The sequence below is a fragment of the Pinus tabuliformis genome, chromosome 1_1 (genome assembly GCF_031772625.1).
Source record: "Pinus tabuliformis cultivar Carrire ecotype Pingquan chromosome 1_1, CPIR1, whole genome shotgun sequence".
NCBI classification, from domain to species: domain Eukaryota; kingdom Viridiplantae; phylum Streptophyta; class Pinopsida; order Pinales; family Pinaceae; genus Pinus; species Pinus tabuliformis.
Genome location: NC_142297.1, coordinates 786525631 through 786539232, shown reverse-complemented (window position 1 = coordinate 786539232; position 13602 = coordinate 786525631). Strand labels below are relative to the sequence as shown.

Sequence of the window (13602 nt, the reverse complement as noted above, 5' to 3'; positions counted from 1 at the left end):
AGTTGGCAAGAAATCAACCAATCTCTAAATGGGAGTCTTCCAAGCATGAATTGGTGGCAAATAGAACTATTGTGCTATTAGCATAATAAATCAGTTCTAAAATATTCTATCTCTCCTTTCCAAAAATGTTGGAACCTAATAAAGAGATTTCGTTGGTGCAATTTAATCTTAGCACACATCCTCCCGTATTTAACAAGAGATTAGTGTCCCTAATATCAATTTTGTACCTTCTCATGATTCAAGAAGAATTCCCAACATTTAAAGTTTAACATATTACTTATCTTCTATTCTTTTGTGGAGCTTCAAAACCAAATCCAGAGATAACAAGTGTCGAGAGTGGGGTTTATTGTTTGTAACCATAGAGGAAAGTCTACAACCACATGTTCTTGGATTCAAGTTTTTTGGAGAACAATTGGGACCTTAATCATTAACCACGAGTTCACATTAGAAATCATCCCCTATATTAAGTCATGACATTTCCCAAATCAATTGAAAAATGTGTCCTAGAGAAAGCTTAACAAGCTACAATGAATAGTGTAGTCAACCATCCTATCATGAACAAAAGCTCAAAAGTAGAGACAAATCATTCAAGATAATGTTATTTTTTTTAGTGAAATTGATTTTCATTATGTACTTCAAAGTAGTTAAGATGCTAAGCTTATACATTATACTTATCATCATGAATTGAACTTAGCATATTTCAAGAATTTCCTGGTTTTGATTATATTGTTGTAAAACTTCTTGTTTTATTGTGCAATCAACTACTTAATCATGATATAATCATAATAATATCTCAGTATGTGTTTCTGTCACATCCTTTCATTTAACATTAATCTGTGTTTAATGTAGTTGCTTCGTGTGTTCCTAAAAATGAAAAAGTGCGCCACGGGTCTGTTAAAATGGGCTGAATTGCCAGAGCCTGTTAAAGAGAAGATATTATGATGGCTAGCTGTAGAATCCGTATGCAGATTGAGAGGGGTATGTAAAGAATGGAATAAGCTTTTTGATATCAACCAATTTCATCAGTGATAAATGGGCTCACTCACCTCTTGCCAAGAAGCCATAGCCTAGCTATTTGTAGGGAATAACTTCCATGAAAACCCATGGTGTTGGGCTTCTTGTTTCCTCACAAAGACTCAGAAACCCAAACCCTACTCCTCCCTTCTCTTGAGATTGGGAAGCAAACATTATGACATTACATCAGTCCAACTAGGCCTGTTCCTTTTAAACCCGACCTCTCTATCAAACCAGGGTGCCATTACCCTTACTATCTGCAATCCTCTAACAAAAACGTCAAACCAGGGAAACAGAGGATATTATTTTCTGGGATGGTTGCTTCTACTGTTTTGCGCCTAATATTGTGGAGCCGCAATGGTGGGGGTGTTTTTGGTTTCAGCATTGAAGATGATAAAATTTGGATAATGGCATCATGGCGCGCAAACTTTTTACCTGTGGGTTGAGGGTTTTAGTAGCGTGCTGCAGAATCGAATACTGGTCTTTGTCAATGGTCATGTCATTATCTGGGAACTTCAGAGGGGTGCCATGGGCTCAAACCCTAACTCCCCCTTGTGGAAGGAGATGACAAGGATCCCTCCATCCATGATCAAGCAATTTAAACAGTAACAGCTTATAATTAGCAAGCGTTTTGAATGGGTCTACGTTAAAGCCTATGGATCTGTGGACGAAGACACTGCTCTGAGCATGGTTCTTTACAACATTGCAGAAGAGTCATGAAGTTGGCTTCTCGGGTGTTCCATGCCGCCCAGTGATGCAGTCTGTTCCCATCTCACGGGTTTCACGCCCAGGTTGGATAGGAAGGTCATGTGAAGCCTTTCCACAGCCCATCATTTTCAAGTGTCATTTTGTCTTTTATTTCTGGTAATTGTCTTTTCCATTGCTCTCACTTTTTTATGATTTGGATCGCTCCACTCAAGGCCAACTCTGGAAATCTGAATGATCATTGAATGATTTGATCGTGGTATGCTTTACATGGATAGTCCGGAGGTGCTCACTGTTTTCATCGTTGGAAGATAATATTGGATTTGGATGTTACAAAATGTTTGCAGCGAGGAAGACTGAATTTGGCCATGTTATTATGTTTAAAATTTTATAAGTGTGTCATTTGTTTTTTAGTCCCTGGCAATGGCCAAGGACTATTGTAATCTATTTGTTCCGTTTTAGCATTAGTTCAGCCTGCTTAACCTCATGAATAGCCACCTCCTATCGCGGATATCCAAACTTTCTTAACTTTTTTAACCGTTTTCTTTTTCATCGTCTTATTTGGCCTCTTCCCGAGGCAAGAGGGCGGAAAGCATATGTTATATCATATTTTTGCTTCAAATTTGTAAATTTAACTTCAAACTAATGCTGGACTAATGTCAGCATTAAATCTCAGGCATTTTATGTTAATCAAAATATGTTTTGTATAATAGAAAACCATCTTATGATAGAGAAGCACCACCGCACTGATGCCACCACCGCTTCCTGCCACAACTGCCACAACTGTTAGGTGTCGCACTGTTCTTCTGTTTACATGACACGTCTTTGACATGAATTTTCGCATAAAAAAGAGACGGTAAAAGAAAAGGAGGAAGATACATACATCGTAATGGAACAACTCCTTGTTCTGAAACCGAACCCTGTAATGATTTGCCAAGACGGAAATAGGCTGTCCAGAATTGCCAAAGCCGGGTCGCCTCAAAATGTTAAGCTTTCTGCAATTCTGCAAGGGCGCCCTTTTCTTTCTTTCCTGCAAGGGCGCCCTTTTCTTTCTTTCCTGCAAGGATGAGCGAAAAATAGGAATAAATGAGTCAATGGTCTCTAGACGCTTTTGGTCATAAATTCAGGCGGGGCTGAGAAAGCTGAAGGACGCTCTCACGCTGTTGTTCGTATTGAATGAGTAGCTTTTCCCTTTCATCTTCAAATTTGGAAAATATTTCTGCAAAATTCAAATCAAAAGGATCGTATGATGAGCTTTCTTTAGCGCTTAGAGATAATAACCTATGAATACTTAATTTACATGCATCTACACTGTACAGAGCATTCGATGCTACTTACACATATTTCTGGAAAATATTTATGCAAAATTCAAATGAAACGGATCGTATGATAAGCTTTATCGAGCGTTTGAAGACAATAAGCTATGAATACTTCTTTTACATAGATTTACAGAGCATTCAATGCTTCTTCTACATATTTACTTCTGAACGAATTTCGAATAATTTCATTTCCATAGAAATTTCGAGTAATTATAGTTGTCGAAACGTTTATTATTGGAAGACGGATGAACATGACAAGAAATCTAGAAAACTAGAGTACTTGCCTTTGTAAGCTTGCAAATGAGAAGCTTTCTCCTTGCAAAACTTCTCATAAGCTGCTTGAAACTTAGCCGACTCACTTTTCAGAGCACTCTCACACTGCAATCATTAGATTCTTCTATAATCTCCAATCTTCATATCTGCGAGTTTGGCATTCAACTACAAAACTACTGAAATTATTTAAAGTTCAAAAAATTTCAGTCACAGTTACCTCCTTGCAGGTCTTAGTCGCAGCTTTTATGAAGATTTGCCTGTATGCGTATATCATGATAAGTATGTTAAATGTATTGCACTCTTCATCGCATGAATGGACAACAATAAAGTGTATTATCACCTTTCTTTCTCGAACTTTAGTTTAGCCTCGTCCAGTGTGGACTTGACTTCGGATGAAACACTGAAAAACAGAACTAACAGTCAAACCTTTTTGCCACATACAGAGAGAATACTGGAAAAAGGTTTTGAATCTGTCCTAACCACTGCCTCTTGCATATCGTGAAAATGCCTCGGGGTATCTGCTCTCTGCCCATTTTGAGCATACCCTACAATCAATGCAGCCCATGCAGTCCATGATACAACGTCTAGTGGATGCATTTGGTTAAACAGTTCAAAGGCTCTCTGAGCCCTCCCACATTTGGCATACATGCCTCGCACTGATACCCTAACTTATTACATTCTCATGAACTCCATACCCTGTTGCAGAGTTCAGAAACCAGCACCTTCTTGTGCCTGCGCACTTATGGCCTCTCAGTGTGGCTACGCATTGAGAAATGGTGTCGTCGTGAAAATCCCTCAAAATTGGGCAATTCTGGCTCCAAAATAGCCAAATTATGGGCTACAACAGGATTAAAATTGCACAGAAACTAAATCCCTCTCAGCAGATGGCCCTGCATTCAGTTACAGCCGCAACATCATACTTGTGCCCTCAGCCTGCATGATACGCTGAGAATAGGTTGCTCACAGCGACGGCGATAATGGCAATGCGACCGACAACTTACAGCGAAGGCGATAATGGCTACGCGACGGACAATTCATTGGTCTTACTGAAGCCGATACCTGGGCATAGAAATCACGGAGTTAAAGCCGGTTTGACATGTTACACTATCTGTGAAACATGCAGCCAATAAATTATGTGCACAGGTGTTATGCTCTGGAAAAACATGATAATTTGACACGCGTCGGGTATTCTGCATGTTTCTTTGCCACGAGACGATTTACCAAGCGAAGAAAATCATAAAATTATTTTCGTTTGCACGATGTTCATTAACTTTCGCTGACTTATGCATAACGTTCACAAACTTATGCAATACGCTGTTATTTTCTTTTATATAATGTTCATTAATTTTCGCTGACTTATCCATACTAAGTGTAAAATGAAAAGGGAGAAAAAAACCACTGACCAAATTTTCAGTAAATCGGCGAAGTAAATTTGAAATTCCAAGGCTGGCGGTTACAATGCAATTGGAACCCAAATATTTATTCCTTTAGTTATTATAGGGCATCGTCTAACTGAGTGATGATTCGCTATGATAAGTGGCGGCTATCAAATCAATCTAGTCACGCCAAAAGAGCTTCTGCTTGCTTTTCATATTTGAAGCCATTAGACTTTGAATTGTTTGCAGACCACACAAAGATGCCCTCCAATTCCCCCTTCTGCTTCAGCATCTTGCATGCCTGAAAGAAGCCGGAGAGCAAAGCACCGTATCCATATCACAGCTTCCCACCTACGCTCCGCCATCCATTCCAAGTTGGAGGACCTGGCTTCATAATAGTTAACATGCATTGTCTAGGTGACAATGTCAGAATGCCAACATCGTAAGATCTAGGGTACTTGTTTGCAGTAGACTCGGTTATGGCACAAGGGCTACATACCCGCCTAGTTATGATGGGCCTGGGTCCTAGGGCATAATACCTATATGTATGACCGTTTATATCGTATCATAGTAGGAGCCAAGTAGATATGCGAGCTTGTGAGACGTAGAGATGATGATGGCTATATTGTCTAGGAACCTATGTGCACAGCGCCCCTGTCTTCGAAGGGGGCGATGGACGCGAAGGAGATGACTTTGCTCTGCTTTAACCGCGTGATCAACTGCCCGATGCAATTTACAAACGTGTTATCGTCGGCCTGAAAATGCTCGTAGTCGATGTCGATGCCATCGAGATGGTATTCTTTGATTATCTTCGACAGCGACGTGACAGCGTTGTTAACCCACGAAGACACCGACGATGGCTTGAACTGGACAGGGTGACCGTTGCCCACGCTATCCCCGCCTAAGCTCAGCGCGACCTTCACGTTCTTGTGTTGGGCCTTTATGGCCTGCACGGCCTTGGGAGTCAGGCTGCCGGTGTCCCAGAAGATGTTGAACTTTCCGTTTGTGGGAGAATGAAGTGGACCTCCACCGCCGGATTGATGGGCACATCTGAAAATTTCATGTTGTTGCTGAAGGCGCCTATGTATTCCCTCAAGATATGGCCGTTCGCCCCTGCACACAGATGCACAAAAATAGAAGAATGTTATGTTATGCCTAATAATTTTCATAAACAAAACAAGTTTAAGCAATTCTGGATTCTAAAAGCGCTTACATACCCATAGCGATAGGAAGCAGATTATGCAACAAAAGAACAATAGCCAGAAGTTTGCGTATCTCCATGGAGGCCATTACTAAATGCAACGACTGCACTGAAAGGGTCAACTGAAACTAATTACAAATCTTTTGAATCCCATGGTATTTAGGGAATTTGAATCTGTCCTGAATGTTAGGTTACTAACCATCTGAAGTTTTGTCGTGAGTGTATTTTCAGGAACTATAATTATGGTGCGGCTAGAAATTACCTGGGCCTGAATAACCTTGACATTGTAGCTCAGGATGATTCAATCTCATGGAAGACTGCTGTCTGGTTTTGGATGTTGGATAGCAATTGCCACTCTGCTATTACATCCGGGCAAGGATTCGGGGCAACTATTCAAGCAATCAATTCCAGAGAATGCAATGGCGGTAACTCTGCTGCAGTTACTTCCCGCTTGAATTATTACAATAATTACTGCAGCCAGTTTGGCGTAGATCCAGGAAGTGATGTTAGCTGTTAGGATTACTTCAATAAACAGATTGAGGCTAAATATAATAGCTAGTATGGGCAGAGTAAGTCTAAAGCTAAAGTTGTTTCCTAATTTTTAACTTGATGCAGGGACTTGCTGCCTCGCAGCTTCCCTTGTTTAAATGTATTTACAAGTGTTTCGGGCCGAAAAAGGCTTTTGGTCATGTTAAAAGTTAGTTTTATATATATATATATATATAATTTTATAAGGAAAAGTTTTTATTTTATATAATAATTAATATATGTTGTTCTAGATTTTAATTTAACAAATATATTTTTAATGTGTAAAGCTTTTTTCTAGTGAAAAGTGATTTGATCATAGTAAAAATATCGAAAATAAATATAGTAAAAATATTGAAAATAAATATATGACAAATACATATAAAATTAGATAATTATGTTTTAATATTTACTTATAGTTTGTATTTTTTTAATTTTTAATTTTTTATTTTTTTAAATAATAGGAAAATAGTGGGTGGACAATTATCTTTGGTTGTGATCTGTCAAATGCATGTTGATTTACTGACTTATCACCCTTATTCAAGGAAAACTAGGCCAAAAGGTTTCACTCCTGCTAAATGCTTTTGGGTCTTGGGCGGTTAACCTATTTCCTAAATCCTAGTCTCTTAGCCAACCAAAAACAATTTTAAAACATAGTCCATAGCTTATGAGAATTTTTTTTGGCCTAAATCACATGATAATACATTCATCAATGCTTTTCGAACCAAGAGTGTGGTTCATCATTAGAACAAGTTGAAATTCTCATAAACTTGATATAGATCACGAAAGCCTCAATATTACATTATTTTGAGTTTCTTTCTTACCTTTAAATTAATAAAAATATTATATAACTAATTTAAGATAACCTTATTCAATAATACGTTACATTATGTAAATACCTAAATTCACAATAGAGATCTTAAAATATATATAATCTGAATATCAGATTTTTTTCTTCATAATAATATAAAAAAATTTATTAAAAAAAATGAAATACTACAATTGGTTAACATGCATTACAGGTTTAAAACATGAAAATCATTTCCATGATATACAATTCATCCCTACAATTTTGGAATCTTCCAAAAATACTCCCTCATATTGTTTGTAGCATAAAAAGGGATAATTTAACACCACTTTGATTTATCAGAGTTTGAATACCGCCCGATTTGTTTCAACTAACCTTCGAATTAATTTGAAGCACTGACAGTGGATTTTAGAAAAAAGCAAAAAGCAGAAAAAGAGGAGCGTGATAAAACAAATATTTGGAATTTGGAGGAGGGCTTGTGACCGTTTGAAATGGAGGTTATATATACATTTTGGGACAAGGAACATGTTATCAGTTTCATCCCAGCTTTCTCTGTATTCCCATTGGCTTGGCTGCTTCTTGTTCTGTGTTTGTTCGGTCCATTGCATGGCCATGCGTATTCGTTTTTACAGTCCATCTTCTTTATTGATTTTCTGTTTTTATATTTCACTTTTAGTGCCTGGTTGTTTTTAGTTCTCTTTTTGTTTGGTGTGCGTTTGCATTGTTTGTTCAGCCAATTTTATTTTGCTGCCGCATTTAGAGCTGAAGGTGGAGAGTTGGAGATGGAATCCATGATTTGGGAGTCTTGTGCGGTTGTAATCACTGGAATGGAGTAGCAGGTACGTTATCCTTTTTTACTAATATCTACAAAATAGGTTATTATCTATAGAAAGGTATCATGGGTATGCATACGGTCGAGGCTGTTTCTGGAAGTGGTTTAACAGTTTTTTATCATTTCTATTTTGGGGAAACACAGGGTTTGAGAAAGTTCATTTACGTAGCGTTTCTTTCACATTTCAATCAAGATTGTCATCAAGGTAAGGATCTCTCTGTACTGGTCCGTTCTGTTAATATTATTTGGTGGGGTGGCTTGCTTTTGGCCCGCGGATTTTTGACCTAATGATTTTCTTCTTTTTTAAACATGGAAATGAACCTTGGCTAACTGGGTTTTGCGTTTCTCTAAAATCGGTTTCAGCTTAAATGTGTGGTTCGGTTAAAAACTTGGCTCTGCTCTAAGCCGTTTATGCTCATCAAATTACTAAACCCCTATTTCTATATACGGGTTCGGTTGGTTTGGGCTTGAGTGGTGGTTATAGCACGTTGGTTTGCAGCGGGAGAAGAAGAGGTGGAGGAGGATCGATCTTTTTTCAACTGTTTGATGTGGCAAATTGCGGTTGTAAATGGTGGTGCTGCATCATCCAGATCAGCCTTCGTCTGGACGCAAGGTAGGCTGAGATACCTTGTATTTTCTCTTTTTATGTGTTGCCAAAATTAGAATGCGGGCTCTATCTTTATTCTGGTAATTCCAAGTTTAGAGTTAGAATGTTGGCGTAGCAAGCTGTGTAACTAGTTCATGCCCATACAAAATTAAAGAGCAGTCAATGGAGGTGTGAACTGTATCATTGTCAGATTGCTATGTTTTTTTGTTTTCAAATAGCTAGGTGAAAATATGTTTTATGTGCTAGTGGAAGTAGCTAGGTGAAACAAAATATTAATATTACGATTTTATGTATTTTTTTTTAAGTGTTTTTGCCAAAAGGTAGAATGATGTCTGGATCTTTATCCGTATGATTCGATCCATAGCCATAGACATTAATGAGTGGATAATGGAGGTGTGAGCCGTATCATTGTCAGAGCATTTCAGCGTTCATGTTCGCTCAGCGATATCGATTTTACGAGATTTGGTTTCTGGTTTTCGAACAGTTAGGTCGTTGTTACTGTCTTGATGGTTAGACAGCTAAATATTAATACGGTTCCACGAGTTAAGCAAGATTTCTTTATTATACTAAAGAACAATTATCTTGAAATTAATAAAATATAACTAATCTGAATTATTTTGTAGATATAATGGTGTAAAGTTTTAATATATAATATGATATGGTGTGCTGGATTTGGAGGAACCACAAAATTTTCTGGGATTCCAAAGCTCCCTGTTCTAATATCTTCCATCGCATCATTGCTATATATCACTCTATTTCAATTTAGCTGGATTTCTGATTTCATTTAAATAGTTTTTTGCTTTTTAGTCCCTGCCTGGGACTCTTAGCAATCGATCGTGTGTTGACTGCCTATTAATTTCTTGTTTGACCAAAAAATATTGCTATACATCACAATTTTAACCAAAGTTTTCATATTAAAAAATAATATAAAATTTATTATGTAATTGCTGATTGGCCAACAAAATTGAGGGTCTTATTGCGGGCTTCGCAGGTTTCAAGACGGGTAAAAGTAAGATATCCTAAGTTTTTGGTACCTCTTCTGCGTGTCCTTGCGGCAAACTTTTCTGATATCCAAAGTTTTCAGGTGGAAAAGATATTCAACTTTTCTGCTATCCAAGGTTTTCTCGTGCAATTTTTTTTTATATCCAAACTAAATATAACTTTATTAACATGTACTATACCATATTTTCATCGGTCGAAGGGGCGAGCCGCGGGAGAGAGCATCGCCTTGGCGACCAACTAGTGATCTCTGCTCAGGCATCCAACCAGCGAGCCTCATACACTTTGAAATGGGTGATATGTCTGTGCGAAACCTTAGCCGATTATACGTGTCTTCAGGGAGTCTACACTTCTCTGTATATCGCACCTGTGCTTCACTTAGCATTCTGTCAGCTTATAGTAGGTTTCTATGGCTACATGCATGAGGCTCCACCTGTCAGTTCCTGGTGCATTAGCTTGCATGTAAGGCGCTTCGAACCATTTGTCATCTCCCCATGTACTCGCTATATTAGCTTACAATTTGTCATCTCCCCATGTACTCGCTATATTAGCTTACTGATACTTCTTTGGTTTTGGTTCTTTTCTCCTCTGCGCGAGGAGTCCTGAGTGCTCCCTCCGTGTCTTGGCTCACATTTGTTTCAGGGAAGGCTTTCTTCCTTTCGTTTTCTAGTATTCTACCTAAATTTTTTAGCTTTTCGGCTCTTTGTAGACAAGTTTTCGGTCTCTCTGCATCCTTCTGATATCCTGGTCATAGGGAGGTGCTTCCGATTATCAATATATTCTAGTTTCCTCTATGTAAAAGGAAGTTTCTATCATCAACTCTTTGGGAGCTGCTATGATGGTTTCGGGCTAGTGGCGGTTTTCAAGCTATTCGGTGCTCTGCTCTCCTCGGCTACGCATTTGGTAAATTTACCCAAAAATAATTATGAATTTAAGTTCTTAATTACTCAGCAATTATTTCCTTCCCACATTGTTCAGAGTTTAGATTGGTATTTATCCAAAAATAAATTATTTGTTTTACATAGGTTAAAATAATGTAATCACCGGGTTTACATTGTTATTCACTTTATAATTTTTGAGTTCAATCTTTAATTATTTTTACCTATAACATTGTTGTCTTTATTTTAGATAGCAACCATTTTTCTATGTATAGTAAATAAGTTAATTTTACTCTTGTATAGGTGGAAGAAGCCATCAAAATTTTGTAACTTATTTTCAAGTTATTTTTATAACCCTCTTCACATTTGTTCCTGCTAAATTTTCTTTGTGTTATTTATCCAGTTCTTGTTTACTAATTATTAATTTCGTATATGCTTATTTCAGGTACCGATTTCTCTTTTGAACATAGCTTTTTCCTTTAATTTTTCCAAATTTGGCATGGCTTGATTTCAACTTATTCAACTCTTCGGCCACGTCTAAGGTACCCAAATTTTGGTTTCTCATTCTACATGAGTGTGATTTCTCTTGTTCCAAGAGGAATCTCTCGACTGTTAACCTTCGAAATGTTTGTTACTTGTTTTCTTTCACGTCTTTTGGGACATGTAGTTCCTCCTAAACATAATTATTTATAAAATGATATGAGCCTCTCATGTATTGAGTATTGTTTTCGATTATGAAGAAAACATTTAAGTTATATAATTATTTTTCTAATTACATGTTTCTTGACGTCGGTTAGAGCTATTCCAAATCTTGTCTCCATGTAATGATATTTTTAGATCATAAATGAAACTTTGTATAATTTTGGAAAACAATACCATTGTGTTTTCTTGTGAAAGCAATAGTAAATATTGATACTTTTGTATTTTCGATCATTGTGTATCTAGGCTAGTTTATTATATTCCCAAAGTGAAGATTAAGAGTTATTACGTTAATCAAAATTTATTATATACATATTTTATTATTGTTTTGTATACATATTTACTCTTCAAAGTCGAACAAGGTTTTCCAATCCTGTATTACTAGGTGCGGTGTGTGTTGAAATAACACATATAGATAGACTTGTATACATAACCAATACCTATCTAGTTTCAACAAATACCTTCATGTTTAGTTTCTCAATTAACACATTAAATGTCTACTATGTATGCGATTGTTTTCTTTAGCATAATTTCTAGTTTTCTTCCTTTAATAGTCCTCCACACAATATTTATGAATAAAAATATAACCATAAGTTTTCTACTATATAAAATTTATAAAATAAAACAAAACAATTAGCCCTTTTCTCTTTACAATTCAAAATTCTCTAATAAAATTATAACTAACTCTTTTCCTTTTCTTTTACTATGGAAAATGAGTAAGTAAAATGTAACTAAATTATTTTCTTTCTTCTACATAGAATTTGCTAATGAAAAACATAATTATTTACTTTTTCCAAAGAAAAAAGAACAATAGGTAAGGACACTGACTTCAAAATCAGTAGTTTGGGAAAACTAGTAGTTGAGTACTTGGCTCCTCTCAACATTGATATTGCATCCAACCATTATCCCCTCAAGGATATTGCTTCTCTTTAGCATTTTTTCTCACAATGAGCCAAAAGAAATCAAACACAAGAATTTTATCAATTTCCAATCTACCACTCTTTTGTGGTTAGTAACTACCTCCACCTCACCAAAAAGTGGCAGGTAGTTGCTAGATCATTAATGAGATTTTGTTTCCCACTCCCAAATACAACCTCCTATTTTTTAGGGAAACAATTAATTGGTCAATTTCATAACTTCTCGATAGACAGTTTGCTAAATTTTCAGTTTGCTAAATTTTAATTTAAACATTTTATAAGCATATTCATTATATAAAATAATGTTTTAATTTAAATATCTTAATAAATTAATGTAATAGTTTAAGGAAGTTCGATTTTTTGTTTTTAAATTAGAAGTTTTATTCTTAACAAATATTTAGACAGTAAATTATATTACAGTAGAAATATAATATTCGTATCACAAAGCACAAAACTGAGTTTTATGTTGGATGGAATGTGATTGCCGCACCCACCAAACTCTTCATTAATCACATTTGGTCATCCAAAGGCAAAGTTAAATATGGTTTCTGCAAGGTTGGCACCTTCTCTAAGTTCCCTGCAGACCCCGGCAGGGACTACCGCCACGACAGTGGCTCCTTGTTGTAATATGGTGATACTGACTCAAAATGCCCCTGCATATATGCCCCATTGTAATGACAGAATATCATGTCAATCTGCTTTTTGGAGTTTTTTTGAACCATCTGCCTCAGTTTATGCTCTACATCCTAGATCGTGGTTTCATAAGCCACCTTTATGTATCTCATGAAGACTGTTATATTATCTTAATATAATAAAATTCTGCTTTTTTTTCTCTGAAAAAAAAGCTTTAATATATAATAAAATTAAATAATCATTTTTTAATTATGTTGCACATATAATGGTGTAAAGTTTTAATATATAATAAAATTAAATAATCATTTTTTAAATATAATTAAAATCTTGTATTATTTAATATTAGCTAATATTTATTGTTAAATGGTTTATGTGAGTTTTGAGATGATTTAGATGATTAATGTGTAGCTTGAGTAGTAGTTATCGGGGTATTAAGGTTTTTAAAATCATCTAGAATTATAATATCTAAATTTTTAAAATCACTTAGGATTATACTGGTCATAGGCCACACTAGTTCTTAGTATGGTTGGATATTTGTCCAGAAAATTTGGAACAAGTGACCTTTACTCTAGGGATTACTTTAACAAAACACATTAGTAATTTATATATATATATATATATTATTTGATTGAATAAATCAAAATGTAATTTAAAGATAATTTGCAATCATTCTAATAGATCTAAATGATTATATTTTGTAGTTTTTTTTTAAAGATATAAATATAACAGAATTTGCAATTTTATTTTTTAATAATTTTTATTTTTATTTTTAAAAGTTAAAATGAAAAAAAAATAAATTTTTATTTTAGAAAAAAA

At 35.8% G+C, this 13602-nt stretch overlaps 1 pseudogene; it reads right to left on the bottom strand.

Annotated features, from left to right (window-relative positions):
- Positions 1-4871: 4871 nt before the first annotated feature.
- On the bottom strand, positions 4872-5977 carry LOC149216351 (chitinase 1 pseudogene; annotated as a pseudogene).
- Positions 5978-13602: the final 7625 nt, after the last annotated feature.